Here is a 25,701-nt window from a genome sequence, read left to right on the forward strand (position 1 = left end):
CAAAATATGAAGTACCGGATCCGGTAAAATGTGAGCGCACCTTTCACTTCAGACATTAGCGGAGCACAGGGGATCATGGGCTTAATCATGACGTGAAGATTACTATCACTGAGAGATGGCCAGCCCAGAGATGGGTTGCGGCTGGAAGGGCATCCGCTGCGTAAAAACGTGCTCGATAAGTTGGCGGTTTATTCCACTGTGGCAACCCCGGATTAATAAAGTGACTAAGCCGAAAAGAAAATGAATGAATGATAGATGGCCAGACATGCGGCTGTGAGGAATGAAAGGTTAAAGATTGTTTTCACAACAATTCCACGGTATACCATGTGCTGTGTTTGCTCCTGTCATTTTTCTGATGATTAATACAATAACCTACCCTGCAATACATGATTTGCCTGTCGTTTGTTATTAAAGGAAGAAGCAGCAAAGACTACTAATTTATGTGACTTTGTCAGTAACTGTTACACAGTTTATATGGTCCAGTTTCTTCTTCCTTCAGATCCTTTAAGTTTTTCTCCTTCCTATAGAACATGTAAGTGTGATTAAAAGTCTCGTTTTGTAGCTTGCAAAATATGTGTTTAATTGTGTGTTGTAACTTGTAATCGCTCTGCGTGGCTTGTAAACACTCATCTGTTATAGATCAGTGCTTGTACTGTATCTCTCTTATTAAATCTGTATGGGGCTATTCACATATTGCGTCCAAAACCACGTTGAAAATGCAATGTGTGCTTCTTCCTTAACCTTTATAAATGCGTTTATAAATGCAAGAACGGTTACTTACTGAAGCTAAGCAGGGCTGAGCCTGGTCAGTACCTGGATGGGAGACCACGTGGCAAAACTAGGTTGCTGTTGGAAGTGGTGTTAGAGAGGCCAGCAGGGGGCGCTCAACCTGTGGTCTGTGTGAGTCCTAATGCCCCAGTTATAGTAAAAGGGACGCTATACTGTCATTGGGCGCTGTCTTTCGGATGAGACGTTAAACCGAGGTCCTGACTCTGTGGTCATTAAAAATTCCATGGCACTTCTCGTAAAGGTGTCCTGGCCAAAGTCCCTCAATTTGCCCCTTACGATCATGGCCTCCTAATCATCCCTATCCACCGAATTGGCTCTATCACTGTCTCTCCACTCACTGCACACTGGCGCCGTTGTCCTGTGGCTGCCGTCGCATCATCCAAGTGGATGCTGCTCACTGGTGGTGGTGTGGAGAGACCCCCCCATACACCCCCCATAACCATACACAATAAATGCGCTATATAAATAGACATTACATTACATATCCATAATGCTGGAATTGCTCTGACTTAGAGTGTCTATTAAGAATATATCAGCCACGTGCAGCACAGACACCTGCTGACTATAATTTTCCACAGTTGATCTTAACAATTTTTGTTTTATTTGGGGGTTCGTGTGTAGTAACGGTTAATGTGAAAACCGCCTGCAGAAGAATTATCTGCACATGAGTCTAATTGTGCTTGCTTTTGATCGATGGAAAAAAACACACACACAAATCTGGCCAGCGGTGAGACCTTTCACTGCTATTTAAAAAACAGCCTGTGGAAAGTATTGGACCATATTATAATGCCAATTCTGTTACTGAGGGTAATTTAATTTGAGAGGGAAGACATCAGTATGACATTCTTTTGTTCAATTGTAAACACTATTAAGAGTGTGAGGGAAGTTTTCCAGGACTCACTTTAGGTTTGAAATACATTTCAAATCTAAACTGTAGTATTGGCATAATGCTATTAAATAATCACAAAGTGAGGCTTTGTTTGATTTTCATGAATCTGTCCATACAGATGGGAATGCTTATTTCTAATCACTGTGATTTAAGTGCAGAGAAACACATGCGGTCCTTCTCAAACCATACAGCATGGTCTCAGTGTATTGCTATGCAACAATTACAGCTAAATCTTAGATTAAGCTACATCCTGATTGATGCTCATGCCGAAAAATTGTATGTATAAACATTTAAAATGTAAACACTGTTATAAAATTCCAATTTTTCTATACAACAAACTTAATATAGATGCACTTTTATCATTTAAACATCATCCTTAATCTTCCTCTTAAATTTAATCACAACTATTTCACAGTGAAAAACATAATAGACCAAAACTGTTCAGCAATGATACAGGAAAAGACTGTATGGTCAGCTGTAATCCGATTTCAAGGTATTTACCACATGAAGGAATGCTTAGGAATGGACACACAGAGAACTTCTATAAGCTCCTTGCTTAAGACTGATGCTTTTAATGTAAACTTTTATTCTCTTTATGTGTAATCAGGTGTTTTGCAACAAGTTTCTTGCTCATGTATTAACATTATGGTTATAATACTTCTGTTATCAATGTTGAACTCTACCACAGCTAAACAAGATTGTAGATAGCTCATGTTTGATGTCCCTGCAAAGCTAACTTGGCGTACTGAAGGATTGTTTATATTTTATGTTAACACAAATACAAAGTACAAATACAAATACAAATACAAAGAAACTTAAACATTTCTGCATTGGCTTACACCCAAAATGCCTATGAAAATCACCCTGCTTTGGAACAAAGACTATAAAACGTGCCTGGTTTGAGTTAACTTCTCATTGGTCAACTCTGCCCCGGAGGGTCTGCCCCATCCTTATAAAAGCAATTGGCCTAAGGCCATCCACTGGAAGACCAGAAAAAGACTTGAACCTAGAACTAGAACCCCAGGAGAATCCCAGAGGACTCCGGGGAGCAGGCAGGGACCCAGACAAAATGGGTTAATCGCACAGCTCAGACATTTCCATCTCCGATACCTTTTTTTTTTCTTTTCTTTTCCGTCAACTGTCTAGTTAAGTTTAGTGCGCCGCAAAACAACTTTTTTATATTACATTCAGAAAAGACACACGTATTACTTATAGGACCAAAAAACAACTCCCGATGTTAGTATTAGTTCTATAATCAAAGACCTGGGTGATATATTTGACAGCAGCTTAACTTAAAAAAATCATATCTCAAATCACAATTCACAAAAACAGCCTTTTTCAGCTTAAAAAATATTGCTAAGCTACTGTAAGAAACATGTTATCTCTCTCAGATTCAGAAAAAAAAAGTTAGTTCATGCTTGTATGACCTCTAGACTGGATTACTGTAATCCTTTCCTCGCTGGTTGTACTGCATCCTCTGTACAGTGTAAACAATATATAGACAAACATTCAGAAAAGACGGATAAGACTTGGCAACGTATTGCCAAGCTGCCTTAAAAGTGGTTCAAAAAATCTAAATCTTGTGTGGCAGAATGTGAGGTACATATCAGAACTGAAAGTGTTAATTGCTGAAAATATAACCATGATCCATTCCATGAAGAAGGTAAGTGATTTGAATTCAAACACACATATGAATGACATGATGCAATCTGTGACTAATTAGCCCTATACCCTATTAAGGTTAAAGCCATTTGTGGTGACTGACAAGCTAGAGATTAACTAAAATTCATAGTTCAGTTGATTTTAGTTGGTGGTATGACTGACTGAATTCCTTGATGATGGCAGACAGCTTGTCCAATGGACAGTGTAATTGAACATAGAAGTATATTTTATATTTTAATCATTTAATAAATTGCTTAATTGAGGTTTACGCATGGTCGATTCCATGAAATGTAATTATTACAGATACTGCCAGTGTGCTATAGGTTTCAAATGATTGTTAAATGGGTAGTTCACTCAAAAATTACAAATTTTTCATCATTTACTCATGATTTGCTTTATTTTAAACCTGTTTGAGTTTCCTTCATCTGTTCAACACAAACAACACAATTCCTAAAGTTTTTGGGGGAACAACTTGTTCAATCCACATGAATTTATAAAACAATATTCAGAAGAAAGCTGAAAACCTGTAGTCATTGACTTCTATGGGAAAAACAAATTATGGAAGTCAATGGTTACAGATTTCCAGCTTTCTTCTAAATATCTCCTTTTGTGTTCAAAAGAATAAAGAAAGTCAAATAACATTAAATGTAATTATTTCATATTAGGAAAAATGAGTAAACTACTGTGACTGCAAACATAATAGCATTGATATGGCAACTGAATGCAGTATTAAACAAATGCTAATGCCACAATTTCAGTATGTGATAAGTCTGTATAATTGCTCGTATTTAAATAATTAACAGATTACATGCTGTTTATATGTTAATGCTTTGCATTTCAGTGTCTCTTCATTTGTAGATCACAAGATCATCTTGAATAAATACAAATAAGAACAGGGGTATGCAAAATGCACTGCAAAAATGCTTTTATTACTTATTTAGTTTTTTACTTAAATAGTTTTTGTCTTGTTTCCAGTATAAATATCTAAAAGTTCTTAATTCAAGAAGCATTTTCTGGACAAGTGAAAAAGTATGTCTTGTTTTAAGAAATAATATACCAAAATTAAGTTTCTCCTTAAAAGGGTGGTCCACTACAATATTATATTTTAAACTTTAGTTGATGTGTAATGTAGCTGTGTGGACATAAACAACATCTCTGAATGTAAGACACTCAAATTTCAATGCAAAGGGAGACATTGGCTTTTACAGAGTTAGCTTAGCAAAGCCTACAGCGAACAAAGTTTGGGGACTACAAAAAATACATGCAGGAGGCTGGTGAGATCACAAGGGCTTCCGGTTACCTGCATTCACCCCCCTGCGCACCAAAGGGGCATGGCCAGAGGCGCATGATAAAGCAGAGAAAGCTAAAATGCAGTTCAAACGCTGCTATTCCACAGAGCTTCTTCTGTTTCTGTATTTGGGCTTCCAAAGGACACGACACAAAGAGAGAAGTGCTTACAGTTTAATTTTAATTATGTTCCAGAGAATTATAAAAAAATATATAGCTACACGTAGCATTTGACAGGCTAGCATATATAGCATATATAGCTAGCATCTCTCCCAGGAATCTCTCCCAGTTCAGTGCTGGGTTCGGCTAAAACTCCTCCATCAGATGAAGTTGTAGACTGTAAGCCACAACCTGTAAGTATTTTTATTTGTTAATATTGATCTATTACATGCACAGTTTCTAGCGTTAATGGTATGTTATAGCCACTGTAAACTCGCAAAAGAAAAGTGAACGTTTTATATCACTTACACATGCTTATTCCAAATATATGTGAAAGACACTTGTCAGATTTTATTTTATAGAGCAGGCGTAAGGTTCAGCTGTGTGCTCTTCATTTTTCTGTCTGATTTAGGCAGCTAACGCTGCTAACAGCTACTCTGTTTACACATCTGTAAAGCCAGTATTTGTAGGGGCTTGACGTGGTGACATGGAGATGATCTGTGAGTCACAGCACAAATCAGAGCCTCTTGAGGGTAGGCCCTTTTGGAGGAACTAGGGAATATTCATTCATTCATTCATTCATTTATTAGTTTTCTTTTCGGCTTAGTCCCTTTATTTGAGGCTCGAACCAGCGACCTTCCTTCTGGCAAAAGTATATTTTGCTCACCCTATTGGCAGGTTATTAAGCTTGTTTTAAGAAAAAACTCACTTAATTTTGGCATGTTATTTCTTAAAAATGATACTATATGTTTTGCTTGTCTAGAAAATGCTTCTCGATTTAAGAATTTTCAGATATTTGGACTAGAAACAAGACAAAAAATCTAAGTAGAAAAAGCATAGTGTGTGGACAAGACATACTATAGAAAAACAAATAAATCCAGGTAAAGAATATTTAGACTCTAATTACTTAACTAACACACTTCAATCTGTGTTTTTCTTTCTGTATAGACAGTTCTAAAAGAAAAGCAGCAGCAGAAAAATGCTTTGAATGTTTCAAATCATCAAAAGCTTAAAAAAAGAGTTTCTTACACTGCATCATCCTTGTACTCTTGTTAGATCTCCATCTCCCTCCAGAGATCCAGCTTTATTTCCCTTCACCTTATGCATGTCACTTCTTTTGATTTTGTTTGATTTCAATAATCATGTTTATATTAACTATTGATGCGCAGATCACTATTTACATCTAAATATGAATTCCAGGCCCAGCTAAAACTAAAAACAACACATTTTTTAAATATTTGCACTTATAAATAAGTTAAAACATTTGAGTTCTTGCATCGCATCCATTGTGATAAGCCTTTTATCCCTTAAAGAACGAGAATCAGAGCGATAAATCTCTTCTGCTTGTTGCTCGCACCACTGCAAGTGTTTGTCTATCACAATAAACAGCAGGTCAAGCGTTCATAAAGTCGGTATCAAATATCATCATTTCTTTTGTCTTCTCAGCTTATTATTGTAGCTCGGTTCTGCCAGTTCTGATTAAAGTGTGGATTTAGTTGTTTTGTGCTGATTTTGCTTGGCCATCCATAAAGGACTCATTTGCTGTTGTTTCAGAAACAGTACTTGTTGAGGTGCATGAGTGACCTAGAATGGAAAATAATGCAGTTACTATATTAAGTTCAGTGCCTCATAACAATGACAGCAACTAAACACTTTCCTTCACTGTAACTAATACGTCGACAGAATTTTGCAGGTTGTATAGTCAAATCATTTCTAATTCTCCATTTAAACAGAAGCCAGGCTACTAGAGCTCCATTGATTAATCAGAGGAAACAATTGCATTTGAGGCCATTTTTTTAGGCAATAGTTCAACGTGCAAATAATTAAATAGATTAAATCGTTTTGTTTGAGAAAGGAATTTGGTCTGGTTTCCCAAAAATCAGGTATCTTAGCTCTTAAACGTGTTCTCTAGGTGCAAGGCTACACATGTGTAACATGAAAGTGTGAGAATGACTATGTTTACATGGACAGCAGTAATCAAATGATTTGCCTTAATCTGATTAAGACAATGATATGATTAAGGTGTTTATATGAGTTACTTTTTGAGTGTTCCTTTCATGATCGCATTTTACATGCACATAGATCAATTAACGTCATTATGCTATCCACGTTTCCTCTGGAGTTTCATGTAATTTCGGGTGTTTTAATTATTTATTTTTTTACAGCTTTAACTGCAGTTCGGCACTTTCACTTTCATTCAGGAACATTTCATTCATGCCCCTATAAAAAACTGATGTATTGGATGCGAGTACGCATTAAGGACTGGTGGAAGAGTGTTGTTTTAATGGAATTTGATACCGCATGGTGAATGGGAGAAAAAAACTTCATCATGTTTGTGTCTGTGGTCCTTCACTGATTCAGTAGGTGCAGGGAATAGTGTCAAAAAGCCATGTGTGTATGAAATATCCTGTCACTAAATGCGGCAAAAAGTCAGTGTTTACATGTCTGTACTGAACTTCATAATGCGACTAAAACCTGCATACTCCACATGTCTTAATCCGATTTCTGTTTAGTTAGACCATGACTTTAGTCAGATTAAATTAATCAAACATCGCTGTTTACATGGTAGACTCTTAATCAGAGTTGTCTTAATCGTATTAAAATCGGATTATTGATGTCCATGTAAACGTACTCAATGTGTCACTCAAAAAAATTTATCACGGTGAAGTTTATCATTGACTGTTTGTAACCTTTTAATTTTATCTAATTTGTCAGTGTTTTAAAATGTATGTTGTCGGATTTCTTAGAAAGAAACTAAGGCCCAATTCTACCCCTTAGCCCTTCCCCTTCCCACTACTCCTCGTTTTGCGCGTTCCTGTGAAAGTGTAAGGGTGTCCTAATTCTCTTTAGCTTGAAGGCATGGGTCTAAGGGGAAGAGGTAGACAGCCCTTCGAACTGAGATTTTTCAGGACCACACTCAAAAACATGGGGTAAGAAAATTTCCCAGAATACACCAGCCACAACAGCAGGATAGGTACACCAGGAAGTACACAGATCCACAAATTAGTATTCTTAGTCATTGTTACGAATTTTTACAACAAACAAGCATATGTTTTAAAATATTGATAACCATGTTTGTGTTTTACCGTCATGCTAAAATAAAAACCGCTAAATTTTGCTATCTATAATCCATAATAATAACTCTTATATAGTATTCCCACAACATTCTGACACTCGATGACACTCGAATACCCTGTTAGTAATGTCTAGTGGCTGGGAATGAGCTTTTTACAGTGTCTGCTATAATGTTAATGTTGTTTTTGGTGTGTTCACATAGATGAATATGGCCACGGTGTAAATGCGCAGTACAGTTACAATCTTATTGCCACATTATATCTTTATGATAACATGACATACGCCTTCAGTGATTTCCTTAAGATAAATACCAAAAAATAATGCAACTGGAATAACTACAGCAGTCATGATCATTGATCTTATATGAAGCAAGAGATCGCGATGACATATGATGATGTGTGCAGGTGCCACAAAAGGTTACGAATTGTGTGATCGTGTTGATACTCCACACAATAGATGAATTTATAAGCATTTTATAGTCAATCAAAATACATAAATCTTATTTGTTAGGCCTAATTTTTAATTATAAATTAATTCATAAATGCAATCATTTCTGAAATATAAACTTATAGGATCTTATCCTGAACACCTTTATTGTCATCTCATATCCGTTATCTTAAAATAAAAAAAGGTTTTATGTATATTTAGGGGCATTTTATCTTGAAAATCTCATAACTATCCCACCATAACTATTATAGCTATACCTATATTTGTCTCACCCTCCTAAATAATACATCACATACAGCTCTCATTATCATGAAATAATTAAACCTAATTTTCATTATTTTGTGTTTTCACTGAGTTAAATTAGACATTTGCATAAAACATATATTTTCTGTATTATTTGTAATTTAATTAATTTAAAAAAAGTTATTTCGTGTCTGTCCCTATGTTCTGGTCAACATTAAAATCTTTAAAGCACTAATAGAAAAAGCATGTGACTTGCTTCAAGTGATGTCACTTCCTCTTGCGGGAAACTATGGAATGCCTTGAGGCATGTCATTATTCTCATTAATTATTACTAAATGTTTAGGATTCACCAATAATACATTACTTATTTGTTAGCTCTGCTATTGTGCTTTTCAGTGATTTCATTTCACTTTTTAAAAACAATAATATCATGAAAAAACATAAAATTCTGTTTTAGACATGCCATGTGGTATCTGGTTTGAGGTTAGCATCTTACAGTTTTTCTTAGTTGTTTACACACAATTATTTGTACAGACACAATGACTACAACATGTAACTGATGCACCAACCCTCTGAACCAATTCTGCTAAACTACAAGCACAATTCATTCTTTACACTCAAATTGCAGGTTTAAAACACACTTTTTTTCAAAACACAACACACAATTCTCTTACAGTAAGTCATTATGATAAATGGAGAAGAAGTGGTCATATTGTTTTACATTAAGCACATCAGTGATCGACTAGTTCTTATAAATGTCTATTCATGTGATGGCTTGTGTGTATTAAAACAAAAAAACTTTTTGAGAAGAAATTACATCGTTTTGAATGTAAAGTTTTATTTTGCAGGAGAATTGAAGGGTTTTGCCCAATGTGTGTGTTTTTTTTTTTATTTGTGTGTAGAGTTCTGACAATATGAGACATGATTTCAGAAAATGTGTGTAAACAATTGGGAAAAACTGTAAGCTAAAGCCCAAAATAGTGGAAAATGTGAACTCTGTTATTGATTTAAAAAGTTTAACAATAATAATAAATTAAACTCAACTAAAAAACGTAACTTGAAAAAATGTTAAACAAGAATTTGTAACATAATCAAAGACCTTTAATTACATTTTGTTTGTATCAATCACAGGATTTTAGTAAAAATGCAGATGGAGGGTGGGAAGTAAAGAAAAACTGAATGGAGGACATTGTCACGGATTGGTCAGGCTCTCACGATCCCCACTCACGAAGATCACCATCACCTGACTTCTAATGAGCACACAGCTGCATCACATTCACGAGCACCAGATAAAAGCACAGCACTCCAGTCGCTCATTGTCCGGGCTCGTCTCGACGAAAGCGGACAACTGAGCGACCACTCAGCGTAGTCATCCTCAGCTAAACAAACGATTTACTTACCTGTTCTCTTTGTATTCCTCCCTAGTCTTCCTGGTCCTCCCGTATCGTCCTGTCTTCCAGTCCTTCCAAGTCTGTGTCATCCTCTGTCAGCTGTATCTGGTGTGTGCTGTCCATCCTCGTGTATTCCTGTTACCCAGCCACGGAGGAGAAGACCCCAACATCATTCCTGATCCTCCTGGCTATCCTTCATGTGCTCCTTGTTGTCATTCAATAAACACCCTAACGTTTCCTTACCTCTGTCTCCTGTCCGCTTCATAACAGAAGCCCGGACCAATAACGACGACAACATGAGCACCCCCGATCACTTTCAAGAGCTGGTGGACCAGTTGAAGCGGATTCTACAGCCACCAGCTCCACTTTCCAACGCACCACCAGCACCGAGCACTTCCGCCTCCACAGTTTCTTCTTCGGCCCTTCCTTCCAGTCCCATGGCCCGACCAGCGCCCTACTCAGGCGGAGCGGGGGAGTGCAATGGTTTTCTGTTACAATGTTCCCTCATATTCGAAATGCAACCTTCTCTATATCCCACAGATAAGTCAAAGATCGCCTACATCGTATCTCTACTCTCTGGACCTGCACTTAAATGGGCTGAGACGATCTGGAACCAAGCCGGGCCGGTCATGAATTCCATCACTACCTTCACGGAGTATTTCAAAGAGGTGTTTGGACGTTCTGATGGGGAAGTAGCCGCTGGAGAGCAGCTGTATCATCTAAAGCAAGGTACTCTATCTACACAGGAATATGCTCTCCGGTTTCGCACTCTAGCAGCTGCAAGTGGATGGAATGAGAGATCGTTGTTGACCACGTACCGGCTCGGCTTGGAACCCACTCTCCGAATCCAACTGGCCACATTAGATGATACAATGGGTCTGGAGAGATTCATCCAACATTCTCTCCGATGTTCCGATCGTCTTCGTTCCTATCAACAGGACACCATCACCCCCTCGTCTGCACTCCTCCAATCGCCTGAGTCAACAGCCTCTCCAGAACCAGAACCCATGATAATAGAGTCTGGAAGACTGACATCAGCGGAACGACAGAGGAGGCTGACCCGGGGTCTGTGTCTATACTGCGGTGTCAGTGGACACACCCGTATGGAGTGTCCCCTTCGTCCCATTCGGACTTCAGTGAGTGTATTCAGTACGAATATTGAACAATGTAAACCACTTACTACCACCGTACAAATAACTACTGCCTCTATTTCTCTCCTTGTCACAGCCCTCATCGACTCCGGGTCAGCAGGGAACTTCATCTCCCAATCCCTCTGTCGTCAACTCCACCTCCGTACTGAGGCGTCCTCGCATATATACCAGATACAACCGATAACCCAGTGCACTCGATCTTCGACCCGTATCCATCGACAATGCGAAGACATCCTTCTTCAAGTGGGGGTGTTACATCAAGAGAGGATTCAATTTCTGGTTCTGGAGGGTGCAAATATGGACATCATTCTAGGGCGCCCGTGGCTGGTGAAGCACGATCCCATCATCTCTTGGGGCACAGGAGAGATAAAGAAATGGGGATCTGGATGTACACCTGCCTGTTTTCCAAATCTCCCTCTTCAAGGTCGGAACCCCATTTCTTTGTTTGCAACATCGGTCGAGAGCCCTCCTGAGAAGCAGTCTATCCACATTCCTAAGGAGTACAGCTCCTTTCATGATGTCTTCTGCCCCAAGAGAGCTTCCCAGCTACCGCCGCATCGGCCATGGGACTGCGCGATCGACCTAGTTCCAGATGCCCAGTTGCCAAGAGGTAGGATCTACCCGCTCTCGCTTCCAGAGAATCAGGCAATGGAAGATTACATAAGGGAGGCTCTGAGTCAGGGGTACATACGTCACTCAAAATCACCAGCCGCCTCAAGCTTCTTCTTTGTGGCCAAGAAGGACGGAGGGCTGCGTCCATGCATCGACTACAGGGTCCTAAATAACGGTACAGTAAAATACCGATATCCCCTTCCTCTGGTACCAGCCGCTTTGGAACAGCTCCGAGAAGCTAAAGTCTTCACTAAATTGGACCTCCGCAGCGCGTATAATCTGATAAGAATACGTGAGGGGGACCAATGGAAGACAGCATTCGTGACCCCTACTGGCCACTATGAATATGAGGTCATGCCTTACGGTCTGGTCAACGCCCCCTCCGTATTCCAAAACTTCATTCATGAAGTCCTCCGGGAGTTTCTTCACCACTGTGTAATAGTGTACATAGATGACATCCTCATTTACTCCCGGAGTGAGGCCGAACATCGCCAACACGTTGCGGAGGTCCTACACACATTGAGAGAACATCACCTCTACCTCAAAGCGGAGAAATGCTCATTCCACCAGAAGTCGATTCATTTCCTGGGATACATCATTGACCAAACCGGTATACGTATGGATGGGAAGAAAATTGAGGCTGTTCTATCCTGGTCAGAACCCACTTCCATTAAGGAGCTCCAGAGGTTTCTTGGGTTTGCTAACTTTTATAGACGATTTATCAAGGACTACAGCAGGATTACATCACCTCTCACTAATCTCCTCAAGGGTAAACCCAAAGGACTGGAGTGGACCAAAGAAGCAGCCGCAGCCTTCCGCCTTCTTAAGAAGGAGTTCACAAGGGCCCCACTCCTGACTCATCCTGACCCAAATCTTCCTTTCGTGGTGGAAGTGGACGCATCCACCACCGGCGTCGGGGCAGTATTATCTCAACATCATGATACACCGCCCCGACTGCATCCCTGTGCCTATTTCTCTCGGAAGTTGAGCCCGGCGGAGCAGAATTACAGCATAGGAGACAGGGAGCTTCTAGCAATCAAGCTAGCCTTGGAGGAGTGGCGTCACTGGTTGGAGGGAGCCAAACATCCGTTCCAGGTGATCACAGATCACAAAAACCTCCAGTACATCAAAGAGGCCAAGAGACTATGTCCACGTCAAGCCAGATGGTCACTTTTCTTCTCACGTTTTGATTTCTCCATTTCCTATCGTCCAGGACCCAAGAATCTAAGAGCAGACGCTCTCTCTCGTTTACACGAGCATCACGATCATGAAGAACTCCCAACGAAGATTCTTCCCGAACACATCTCCATTTGTCCGATCACCTGGAACGCTCCTCCAGTCGTTGCCACTCCGGAAGCTCCTGCTCCGCCGGGATGCCCTCCTCATCGGCAGTTCATACCACCTGAACACCGGGTAGATCTGATCCACTCCTTACATACCTCGCTAGGCACTGGACATCCAGGGATCAACAATACTCTCTCGCTAGTATCCCAACGATTCTGGTGGCCAAACATGGCAAGGGATGTGAGGCAATATGTTCAGGGCTGTAAGGACTGTGCCCAATCCAAGAGCCCACGTCATCTACCCGCTGGAAAGCTCCATCCCTTGCCGATTCCGAACCGTCCCTGGTCACACCTAGGAGTGGACTTTATCACTGACCTCCCTTCGTCAGAAGGTAATACCTGTATTCTAGTCATAGTAGATAGATTCTCAAAGTTTGTCAAACTAATCCCTCTGAAAGGTCTTCCCACAGCCTTTGAAACTGCCGACAATATCTTTAATCAAGTCTTCAGGTCATTTGGTATTCCAGAAGATATTGTGTCGGACAGAGGTCCACAGTTCATCTCACGTCTATGGAAAGCCTTCTTCAAGCTCCTAGGTGTGGCCGTCAGCCTCTCTTCTGGATATCATCCCCAAACCAACGGGCAGACAGAGAGGAAGATTCAGGAGGTGGGACGGTTCCTGAGGACCTTCTGCAGTGGTCACCAGAACTCCTGGAGCCAGTATTTGGGCTGGGCAGAATATGCCCAAAATTCACTGCGGCAACCCTCCACCGGACTCACGCCATTCCAGTGCGTCCTGGGCTTCCAACCACCGCTCTTTCCCTGGGATGGCGAACCATCTGATGTCCCCGCAGTGGATCACTGGTTCCGGGAGAGCGAGAGAGTCTGGGACGAGGCTCATCAACATCTGCAGAGGGCAGTCCGTCGAAGCAAGGTAACCGCCGATAGGAGAAGGTCTGAAGAACCCAGATACACACCCGGACAAAAGGTGTGGCTATCCACCCGGGACATACGCATGCGACTGCCCTCTCGCAAGTTAAGTCCCCGATTTGTTGGTCCCTTCACCATCGTGGAACAGGTTAACCCCGTCACCTACAAACTACAATTACCCTCTCACTACCGTATTCACCCTACATTCCACGTATCACTCCTGAAACCCTATCACGATCCTGTTCTTCCCTCCACAGAGCCTGACCACGAAGAGGAACCCCCTCCTCCACTGCTCCTAGAAGAAGGAGCCGTCTACGCAGTGAAGGAGATCTTGCGTTCCCGACGTCGTGGTGGCCAGTTGGAGTACCTGGTGGACTGGGAAGGGTACGGCCCCGAAGAAAGGACATGGGTTCCCAGAGCTGATATTCTCGATCCTAGTCTCATGGTGGAGTTTCATGAGAGCCACCCTGAGTTCCCAGCGCCTAGAGGCAGAGGGAGACCACCACGGCGTCGGAGGTGTCGGCCCTCAGGAGCGGGCCCTGGGGAGGGGGGTACTGTCACGGATTGGTCAGGCTCTCACGATCCCCACTCACGAAGATCACCATCACCTGACTTCTAATGAGCACACAGCTGCATCACATTCACGAGCACCAGATAAAAGCACAGCACTCCAGTCGCTCATTGTCCGGGCTCGTCTCGACGAAAGCGGACAACTGAGCGACCACTCAGCGTAGTCATCCTCAGCTAAACAAACGATTTACTTACCTGTTCTCTTTGTATTCCTCCCTAGTCTTCCTGGTCCTCCCGTATCGTCCTGTCTTCCAGTCCTTCCAAGTCTGTGTCATCCTCTGTCAGCTGTATCTGGTGTGTGCTGTCCATCCTCGTGTATTCCTGTTACCCAGCCACGGAGGAGAAGACCCCAACATCATTCCTGATCCTCCTGGCTATCCTTCATGTGCTCCTTGTTGTCATTCAATAAACACCCTAACGTTTCCTTACCTCTGTCTCCTGTCCGCTTCATAACAGACATATAGAAAAGTCTGTATTTTTGTTTTTATACCATATTTCAAAAGTGATATAAATAGTTAATAATCACCTTATATTATGGGTTTTCTACTGAACTAAAATAAATTTGCTTGTCGTTGAGGTGATAGATACCGTAAGTTACATGAAAAAATACTATAGTAATTACTATAGTGTTTTGAACCACACTAGATTTGTCGTCACTGTCGCCACTGGCTTGCTTGGTTTGGGATTTGTGGAGCTGCGCATCGATGGATTTGCTCTTCAATGTTTGGACTTTTAGCAGTGGAAATTAAATCACACTGAACTGAACTAAACTGAACTTCAACTCTGAAAACTGGACTGATGCTGTTTCAATTTACTCAAACTTCTATGTTAAGCTGCTTTGACACAATCCACAATCTAATCTTGTAAAAGCGCTACAGAAATAAACATGAATTGAATTGAATAATTACATGAATTAAACTGGTTTAGTAATTATATGGTTGCTGTGTATAACACAACAATCATAATAAGCAAATTATCCAACAAACCACTGTACAATTTTCCACAGTATAATCATACACCATCACAATACACAATAGAGTGTTTATTACAGTTTATCAGTTTACTATACTACAGTATAGCATTCATTAACAAAGAGTTGTATTACATTATACACTTTACTGTGTTTCAAAAACATAGTATTTATTATGAATTACTACAGTATATTTTCATGTGGATAATGTTATCTTCCAGACATTCTTATACATGAAGAAAAATACATAATGAAAGCATACAAAATAGTAGATGCATAACATGGTTTTTGTTGTTGTTGTTGTTGTTGGAAGGGTAAACTCTAATGCTCCACAATAACGGTAACCAGAAAAAAAAAAACATTCAATGCTGCTACATATATCGAGGTTAGTGTTATGGTTTTTTACTTTTTGATATTCCGCCAATATTCCACCATGGATTATGGCAAATCATCTTTATTAGTGTTGTCAAACAAATTATCATGTGCAAAAAAAAAAAGTTGCACACATGGATGTATTGAGAAAATGTTTATAACAAGGCTTATTTATCTTTCCTTTTGTTCAGTCAGTTTCTTAAACCTTTCCTCTTTATGATTAAAAACGTTTGGAACTCTTCAAAAGCAGCTATTCTCATTTTTGGCCAATTTAAACAGCTATAAACAGCACAAAACATTTTGATGTTCTGATGGGGAATCCTATGTAGAAGATTCACTTCCTGCCCTCCATCTGAATTCCGAGCATCATCAATGACATCATGTGCAAAAAACCTACAATCACACTGCACTTGAATTGAGTTAAAGGTATAATCGATGTCCTGCAGGTGACCTTATGAATTCTCACAATGCTTGTATAACTTTAACGATTACTCACTCATAGATCTACAGTGATTTTCAAGTGCTACATAAGTTATGATGATTTGGGGAAACAGACCATAACATTAAGATCAGTGGTAAGCTAATTTTTACGATCTACTTAGGCTTGCGATGCTTTTGGGAAATATAGCCAGGTTTTTTTAGCCTAGCGATTTGTACACTAAAAAATTGTTTTGCTGCTTGTTTAAACTACTTATTTAAAATGAGTAGAAACAACACAATTCTTGAGGTTTTTTTAGGGACAACTTCATTGGTTGATGTTTAAACCAATTAAATTTTTTAAAACGATTGAGTTAACTTAATTGACAATATTTTGGGACAACATCTTGAAGAAATTGTGTGGAACCCAGCATTTTCTACAGTGTATATTTCTCATCTGTCAGCAAAATAATCCAAATCATTGAGCTTCACATACATCCAAGCAAAGCACCTACTGAAAGCCAGACTGAAGGAGTACAGATGAGTGGAGCAGTGCAACAGACATTTGTCTTCACTTGCTCAAAGTACATTTTAATAACTCTACTCTGTATTTTCTCTGAGTGGAACAGCAAAGGAAACAACCACATGCAAATAATCGTGAAGCCAAACAGACACTTCAAATGCTCATTGATCATACGTAAACAAAACAAACAAAAAAAAAATCACACAACTCTCCATTCACTAGAGAAAACACAGACAGTACAGTTGTCAAAACACCTGCTCCACACCATCACTTTTACCTTTATAAAGTGAGATTTCATTCATTTATAAATGTTCCTTTGGCTTAGTCTCTTTATTTATCAGGGGTCACCACAGCAAAATGAACCGCTAACTTATCCAGCATATGTTTTACACAGTGGATGACCTTCCAGCTGCAACCCAGCACTGGGAAACACCCATACATACACTCTCACATTCACATACATACACTACGGCCAATTTTGCTTTTTCAATTCACAGCACCTGGAGAAAACCCACACCAACACAGGGAGAATCTGTAAACACCACACAAAAATGCCAACTGACCCAGCCACGGTCCGAACCAGCTACCTTCTTATTGTGAGGCAACAGTGCTAACCACTAAAGCCACTATGCCACTCTTAAAGTGAGAATTTACTCAGTCAAATTACAGTCATATCAATGGAAACTCAATGCACTTATTCAAGTTCATTTAAGATTAAAATAAAAGGTGAACAGGGTCAAAAGTTGTTAAGCACGATGTGCACAACACAAATTTTGTTTTCCAGTTGTATTTACATTGTTTTATAGTTGCTTTTGTTGTTAAGTGTAGTAACCTGCTGCTTTATGACACCTCTAGAAATAATTTCTACTCAAAAACACTCACACACACACAAAACATATCAACTGTAACCGTCATTGTGTATTGTGTACAAAGTATTGAGGTCTTTGTGTTCGGTTGGGTAGGTAAACCTCAATTAGGTATGTTATCAAATAGACTGCAATGTAGTAATCTACTTTTACATTTTACACTTAGTCATTTAGCAGACGCTTTTGTCCAAAGCCCCTTACAATTGAGGAGGCATTCAGCAATTCAACAAGAAGAGGCAATACATACAAGAAGTGCTAATTATACAAAGAAACTGTTAGTGTTCTGAGAATCATGGGCATTGTTAGACCTATTTTAGAGGGTCTATATTTTCCCGACACGGGTTCTCAGTTTAGTCTGCGACGTCCCCTCTACCCACCCGAGCTGAACACCCCTTAAATGAAAATTCTAGAATCGACCCTGTTGAGAATTAAGTGCTAAAGCTAGGAGAAAGGTGAATGTTTTTTATAGAGCGAAGAGAGTTTCTACAGGTGGTTTGTCAAGCCCACGCACCGGTGTGAAGTACACTTTATAAATGCACAAGTTTTCGTTTTTTGGTGCAAATGTGCAAAATGTCTGGTGCAAATGTGCAAAATTGAATGTGTAGAAAACTAAACTAAACTAAAGAATGCCCTTTAAAATAATCCCTGAATTCAGAATTACTCTGTAGAAATTGTCAAACATAAATTACTCAATGAACAATGTTACTTTTGCACAACCTCATTAAGCAAACTTGACTTAATTCTATACATGAAATATACTCATCGTTTACTCACTTTTCACTTGTTCCAAACAAGTCTGACCTTTCTTCTGCTAAACACAAATTAAGATATCTTGAAGAATGTTAAAAAAAACTGTATTTGTTTTTCCTATTATGGAAGTCAATGGTGTTTTCAGATTTCTTCAAAATATCTAATTTTGTGTTCAACAGAAGCAAGAAATTCATAAAGGTTTGGAACCGCCAAATAATGAGTACATTTTCATTTTTGGGTGAACTATCCCTTTTAAAAACAAACTGCAAGAACTTGCAAAAGAAACATTTTACTTAAAATGTTACCAGATTTTACTTTTTTCAGTGTATGTGACGTAAACCTTTACTCAAAGAGCCAATTAAATCTGAGAACTAAACGTTTATAAAAGGAAAATTACCCATGAATTAAACATATTACATAGAAAATATGGCTGCACAATATATAATTTCAGCATAGAAATCACAATGTGTGAATCTGCAATAGTCACTTAGCAAGATCTGCAATGCCAAGTTGGAATTATAATAACCAGCCAACCCAGTTCAGAACATGGTATTTGTGGAGTCTCTGGAAAGTATCCCTAAATACAATGAAAGGATGGATGTGTTTCTAAAGACTTGCGACTGTGTGAGGTTTTAAGCAAAATTAAACCAAGAAGTTATAATGCTTAAGCTTTAAAAAAGATTAATCATTTACACAATGAAGACTTTAAGGTGTTATTTAACTGATAAATGCTTCAATAATGTTAGATTCCACCATAAACACTATTTATTATGTTATTTGCTTAATTTGCTTCTAATTTGTTTATTATATTTTATGCAGATGCTATCCAACAAAATAATCTCAATCAATCTAGAATGATGATTTCCAAATAGTGTTACAAGTCATCTTTTGAAATTATATTTATATCACAATATATATCGCAGACAAAAAATATGACAATGTCAGTTTTTTGTTTTCAATATCGTGCAGGTTTGTGTCATTGGAGCAGGCCCGTAGCCAGGGAGGGTCGGAAGACCCACTCACTGACAAAGGTCCAGAATTTGTCCCATACATGAGCTCATTTGTCCTATTTTGCTATGCCATCATAAATAGTGAAAATAACCCATCGAAAAAGGCTTTAAGACCAATCGGTCGCTTTAGTATGACTTCAGCTAATCAGTTTTGGCCGATGCTTACCAGTATTTTCATTTTATTATCTGATGTAAGAGAAGTCATCTTTCGCTACTGTATTGTTTTTGAATAGAGAAAATATTTTACAGGTAACTCTATTTTAAATCTTGGACCTTATTCTTGGAACTAATAAAAAGGTGTGAAACACCAAAAACGAATCATATTAAAATTGTTTTTGAAAACTATTTTGGCTATTGTTGTTATCCATGAATTTTCAAATGTACTTTGTTTTTACAAAAGTGGCTAGAAAATTATAAAGCTTTACATTATTATTATTATTATTTATTTATTTATTTCTTATGTTTTAATATATTTTTGTATTAAAATGGCCAAAATCTGACTGAAGAAAGCTGAATGTGCTGGCCAGCTTGTTATTTGCTCAATAAATGAAAATAGCAAATGAAAATAATTTAAAACTTTATTGTATTTTTTTCCAATGATATATGATGTAATACATTTGTATTTTGAAAAGAAGTATTTTTCTTAATATTTCTTTATTCTAAATCTTTAAGAAATATCTTTGGTACATCAAAAAGTGTGGTTATGATGACCATCTGGCAAGCTAATCCAGCTAATAATGTAACTAAAAAGCAGCATTTAAATTAAATAAAAAATGAGGCAAATAAAAAAAGGTACACTTTTGGAGGAAAAAAGAACCACCCCTTTCCCTAGACTGGCTACGTGCCTGTACTTATTTTATTGTATCGTTTTCAGTGTATGCGATTGAACATTTACGTAAAGAGCCCATTAAATCTGAGGACCAAACTGTTTTATAATAATACAAAACAAGCCTAGAATTGTAAATATAGAAAACTTGTTTGTTTCAGTATAGCTGCAAAATTTGTGTCATTAGAGTCACACACAAACAACAACAAAAAGTTTCACAGCAAGCATAACAAGTGAGTTAACAGAGAAATCTCCCAGATGAGCATAACTTTGCTTTCCGGGAATGTGGAGTTGAGCGCTCAGCCAGCAGATTGAACTCTCTCCATGGTGCTGAAGCGGTTGCCCAGGTGACATGATGATATCAAGGGCATCGGCGTTTCTACAGAGCAGCGCAGAGCCACTCAAACACAATAACAGTACTAAAACAAACCAAACACTCAACTTCTCAGAACACAAAATGACCAACGTGACTGATTAAAAACACAGCCACCAAAAACTTCGTGTTTGTTAGATATCATCAGTCTAAATAAACAGCGTTCTTCATGAAGTCTGTTTCCTTTCACTCTCCTAAACAACATCGCGCGTTAAACTTTCGAAACAGCTTCACACTCAACATGTCCAACAGCCTATAATAATCATTCTGTCTCAACAAGTATTCCAACAAGTATAACATGAATCCATGACTCTCCAGTGAGAGTCGCGCGGTTTAGAAAGAAGGTGTAAATGGATGTAAACAAACGTAAATACGCCGCTCGTAAATGTGACTGATTCTCTGATAGGGGGAAACGCTGTGATGGAGCTCAGCTCGGTCTGATGAAATGAGAAGAATGGGAACTAGCAGACGCTATCAGGACTGGGACAAACACGGGAGCGAATAGGCGAAACGGCAACGCTGAAGAACAAGAAACGACTCTTACCGGTGTGAAGAGAGTCCGCTCCGAGCCCCCGGTGTGATTCGGCGAGATAATCCTGCGAAATAACCGCGAATGAAGCTGAAATGTTAAACGTTGTCCGTCGTCGCTCTTCAGTGCTGCGGCATCTGACGGAACAGCTGCTGCTTCCACGCGCTCACAACCAGAGACTGAGGCGCGCGCGACACGGATCAGCGTGCACGAGTCCGGAGAACTGCCGCCAATGAGCGAAGACACTTCATGTGTTTTTTGTCCATAGAACAACCGATAGATATACTTGATTGTGGTAAACGTTGTTGTCACGAATGCTATTATTCACTGCATAGCTACTGTTTACATTAATAAGAAAATAATAAATTCATATTACCGTCATATTATTCGATGTAAAAAATGTAGTAATGTATAATATATTATCCTAAAATAAATAAATAAAAACATAATTATAATAATAATACTAATAATAATAAATGAATAATAATATTTTTATTATTATAACAGCATATGCAGCATATGCTTTAAATAATAATAATAATTTATATTGACACTTTAAACTAGTAAGATAATACATTGTTTGAATAATAAAAAATAATAATAATTATTAATTAATTATAAATTATATTATTATTATTATTATTATTATTATTATTATTATTATTATTATTATTATTATTATTATTAAAGTGTTTGGTGTTTTTTAATGGATAATGGACGATCAATATATTTTCTGTTTTGTTGATGCAGTCAGAAAATTCTCGAGATTTAGTTAAATCTCTTATAAAATTAAATACCATGATCTGTTTATTTCTGCGTAATATGACGTTAACAAAGCTCCAAAAATTATATTTCAGATCCTACAAATCAGATGAGATTGAGGGAAGCAGCAGTGACAGCACAGTCAATGGTACAAATAATCTGGTAATTGTACTCCCTCTGTTGGCCACTGGACACACACGTTGGGTTTGGCAAAACGCTTTAGTCGGTTTATCAAATCATCAACTCGTCACTGTGACACGTCATGAAGTTACAAATGAGTGACTAAATGATGAGCATTAGCTGTGTTATGCTTGTGTGTGATTTCTGAATATAATTGTCCACAAGGGACTTAGCAATATGTTTATTTAAGATGCCTTTATCCTTGAAAATATAGAAAAAAAAATCATTTCTGGTTGAAGATAGGAACATTTATGAAACAAAATATAAAAAAAGAAAGTTAAAAATAAATAAATAAATAAATTACCTCCAGGGTAGAAATTTATTGATTGATGGATGGAATGATTAGTTGATTGACTGATTGATGAACTTAGGTATTAATTATAATTTGATAATATGTGATTATAATGTTATGAACTTGTTAAAAACCGAATGATAGATTGATTGATTGACTGACTGATCGATTATTCGATTGATTGATTGATTGATTGATTGATTGAGTGATTGATTGATTAATCGATTGATTGATTGATTGATTGTTATCTCCTCATCATAAAATATGGTTTGATCCATCCAAATTTTTAGCTTAAAAATGTAAATTTTATATTGATATTACTGTAAGTTATTATTCATTCATTCATTCATTTTCCTTCAGCTCAGTCCCTGATTTATAAAGGGTTGCCACAGTGGAATGAACTGCCTATATTTATATTTGTGTGGGTTTTTTTTTTATCTCACATGGTCTTTATCTAAAAAATATGCTGTCATCCATTCATAATGTACATGTTGTAATGTACATAATTTCTCAAGACAGACATATTGGTATATACATACATCCATATTGGTATATATATATATATATATATAGGTCTTGCTTATTGGACCCAAAAACCTCACACACAAAAACCTAGAACACTGTCCTCATCTTCTGTCAAAAATTTTGGGGTGATTTTTGATAGCAACCTGTCATTTGAAGGCCAGATTTATAAAACAGCATTTTTTTCATCTTAAAAATGTTGCCAAACTTCGACATATGCTATCAATGTCTGATGGGGAAAAGCTTATTCATGCTTTCATGACCTCTCGATTAGATTATTGTAATGCATCACTAGGCGGTTGCCCTGCTGGCCTAATTAACAAACTTTAGCTAGTTCAAAATGCAAGCTAGTTCAAAATGCAGCTGCTAGAGTGCTTTCTAGAACAAAGAAATATGATCACATTACTCCAGTTCTTTCATCATTGCATTGGCTCCCTATTAAATGTCGTATAAATTTTAACATTTTATTGACTACTTACAAAGCCCTGAACGGCTTAACTCCCCAGTATTTAAGGGGACCCCCAAGTGTATTATAGCTCATCACGTCTCTATGCTCAATAAATGCAGTAAGTCTGCATTATTTAGGGCAACCGGAGCGGGGAACACCTCCATAAGGACATTATAATTTAAATGGCATCTGTGCTTAGTCTTTTTTTAATTATTATTCCTGAGGTTTCCATAATTCTGGACCAGGCTGTATCCTGAGCAGCTGCTGTGGTAGTTATGGAGGAGTGGAAAGCATGAGACTGATCCTTGTAAGACCCTAGTGACAGACTAGTCCTCGCATTGATCCTGAAGGGACAGCCTGTACACCAGCCGGTGACCTCTCCCACCTGCAGCTTCTCTACGATGGACGTCCAGCGTTTTCCAGCCTCTGGCGCCTAGACTGCAGCTCTGCACAAGACGTTTGGCCATAGGAGAAATGGTAGTGCCCAATTGAGCCTGGTTTCTCTCGTTGTTTTTTAATTCTTCACTTTTGCCAGTTGGTGAAGTTTTTTCCTCGCCGCTGTCGCCACTGGCTTGCATGGTTCGGAACCTGTGGAGCTGCGCAACGATGGATTTGCTCTTTAATGTTTTAACTCTCAGCAGTGAATATTAAACCACACTGAACTGAGCTAAACTGCACTTCAACACTGAAAACTGAACTGACACCGTTTCAATTTACTATAATCTTCTATGTGAAGCTGCTTTGACACAATCTCCATTGTAAAAGCACTATAGAAATAAAGATGAATTGAAAAATCAACAAGGCATTTGCCCTCACAGAACTGCCGCTCAATGGAAATTTTCTCTTTTTCAAAGTTACAGTAAATCAACTTTTTCTTCCCCATTCTGATGCTTGGCTTGAACTGCAGCAGATCATATTGACCATGTCTACATGATTAAATGCATTGAGTTACTGCCATGTGATTGGCTAATTAGAAATTTGCATTGATGAGCAGTTGAACAGGCATATCTAATAAAGTGGCCAGTGACTGTACGTATGCATAAATAAATTATAACTTTTTAAAGGTCACGGGCAGTCATAGTCATATAGCATTTCACTGCATACCATCCTGTGTGTGACTGTATATGTAAGTAACACAATTTGAATTTGGACTTTGAATTTGTTTACACACAATATGATGCATTATGAAAACGTGAAACTGGAAGAAAAAGAAGAAAATCATGGCATATTTGCCTGTTGTTCACATCAAAAATTAGGTCATAAAAAACATCCTGTCAGTGAAATGATTTAAAATTCACCAAATTGTCAGATGTTTTAATATTATAATTATTATTTATTAGTAGTAACTAATTAAATTATTTATTAAACACCCAATCAGTACACGAAAATATAGCAGAGCATAATAATTACCAGGTCACATTTTACTATAAGGTTTTATTACTTAATGTTAGTTAATGTATTAAGATGAACAAATAATGAGCATTATTTGCAGTGTGCGAATTATACACTGATGATGAACTTTTTTGGTTAGTTTGTGTAATGCATGTTTCGTTTATTTAAGTATTTATTTTTAATTGCATTTAGTTTAATAAAACATATTTAAGTTTTCAATGTTTTGAGGGATATTTAGTATATTCTGACCTACAGTATCCTCTGATTTGCCATTTCAGGTTATATGTAGATACAAACACCTATTTTACTGTTTTTCATCTTGTGAACACTCGCATTGTCTTTCTTCGCTTTAGATCTGCCAGTTTCTGACTGTTAAAATATATGTTTTTTTCTTGCATAGATTGATTGGCGCGACTATGCAAACACAATGGTATGAACTTCTACAGGGTGGTGAAATGAATATATTTATATTATTTTAATTATTAACATTGTTATTTAAAATACATATCAGAGTAAACTATTTCTCAATATGAAAGGCAGGGGCGGACTTAGTGATTTGGGGGCTTTAAGCAATTCCAGGTACAGTATAGGGCCGTAGCAGTGAAATTCAAAACACTCTCTTTTCTAATAGAGGTAAAGTTGGTTTTATATTTGAATATTCAGACATTCTCCTTAATAACATAATTTCAGAAAAGTATTCTTTGCAAATTCTAAATAGTGAAATCATATTAGCAGCCAATGATTATCAAAGCACAGCATTGTTTGCAGTTAACAGTGCTGATGTTGTTTTGAAGTCATACTTGCATGCTAATTCTGACCGAATATTCAAATTATCGTGGTAAACAATTTAGACACTGTTAAATGAATGAATGTGCAAATATAAAACCAACTTTACCTCAATTCTTTTCTATAGATATTTGTTTTCTTTCTAGATTTTTAAAAAAATAAACTGCATGTTAAAAATATATTTTAAGTGGAACC

The 25,701-nt window shown here is 38.0% G+C and overlaps 1 protein-coding gene across 1 annotated transcript in view; it reads right to left on the minus strand.

Annotated features, from left to right (window-relative positions):
- The window catches only part of enox1 (ecto-NOX disulfide-thiol exchanger 1), a 260,625-nt gene extending 239,263 nt beyond the window's left edge, over nucleotides 1–21,362 (minus strand). Inside the window, exon 1 of the mRNA XM_056465012.1 lies at nucleotides 21,140–21,362. The gene's annotated coding sequence lies outside the window, so the exon portion shown is untranslated. The remainder of the gene's footprint in view (nucleotides 1–21,139) is intronic.
- Between the last annotated feature and the right edge of the window lie 4,339 nt (nucleotides 21,363–25,701).

The sequence above is a fragment of the Danio aesculapii genome, chromosome 9 (genome assembly GCF_903798145.1).
Source record: "Danio aesculapii chromosome 9, fDanAes4.1, whole genome shotgun sequence".
Classification (NCBI taxonomy): Eukaryota; Metazoa; Chordata; class Actinopteri; order Cypriniformes; family Danionidae; genus Danio; species Danio aesculapii.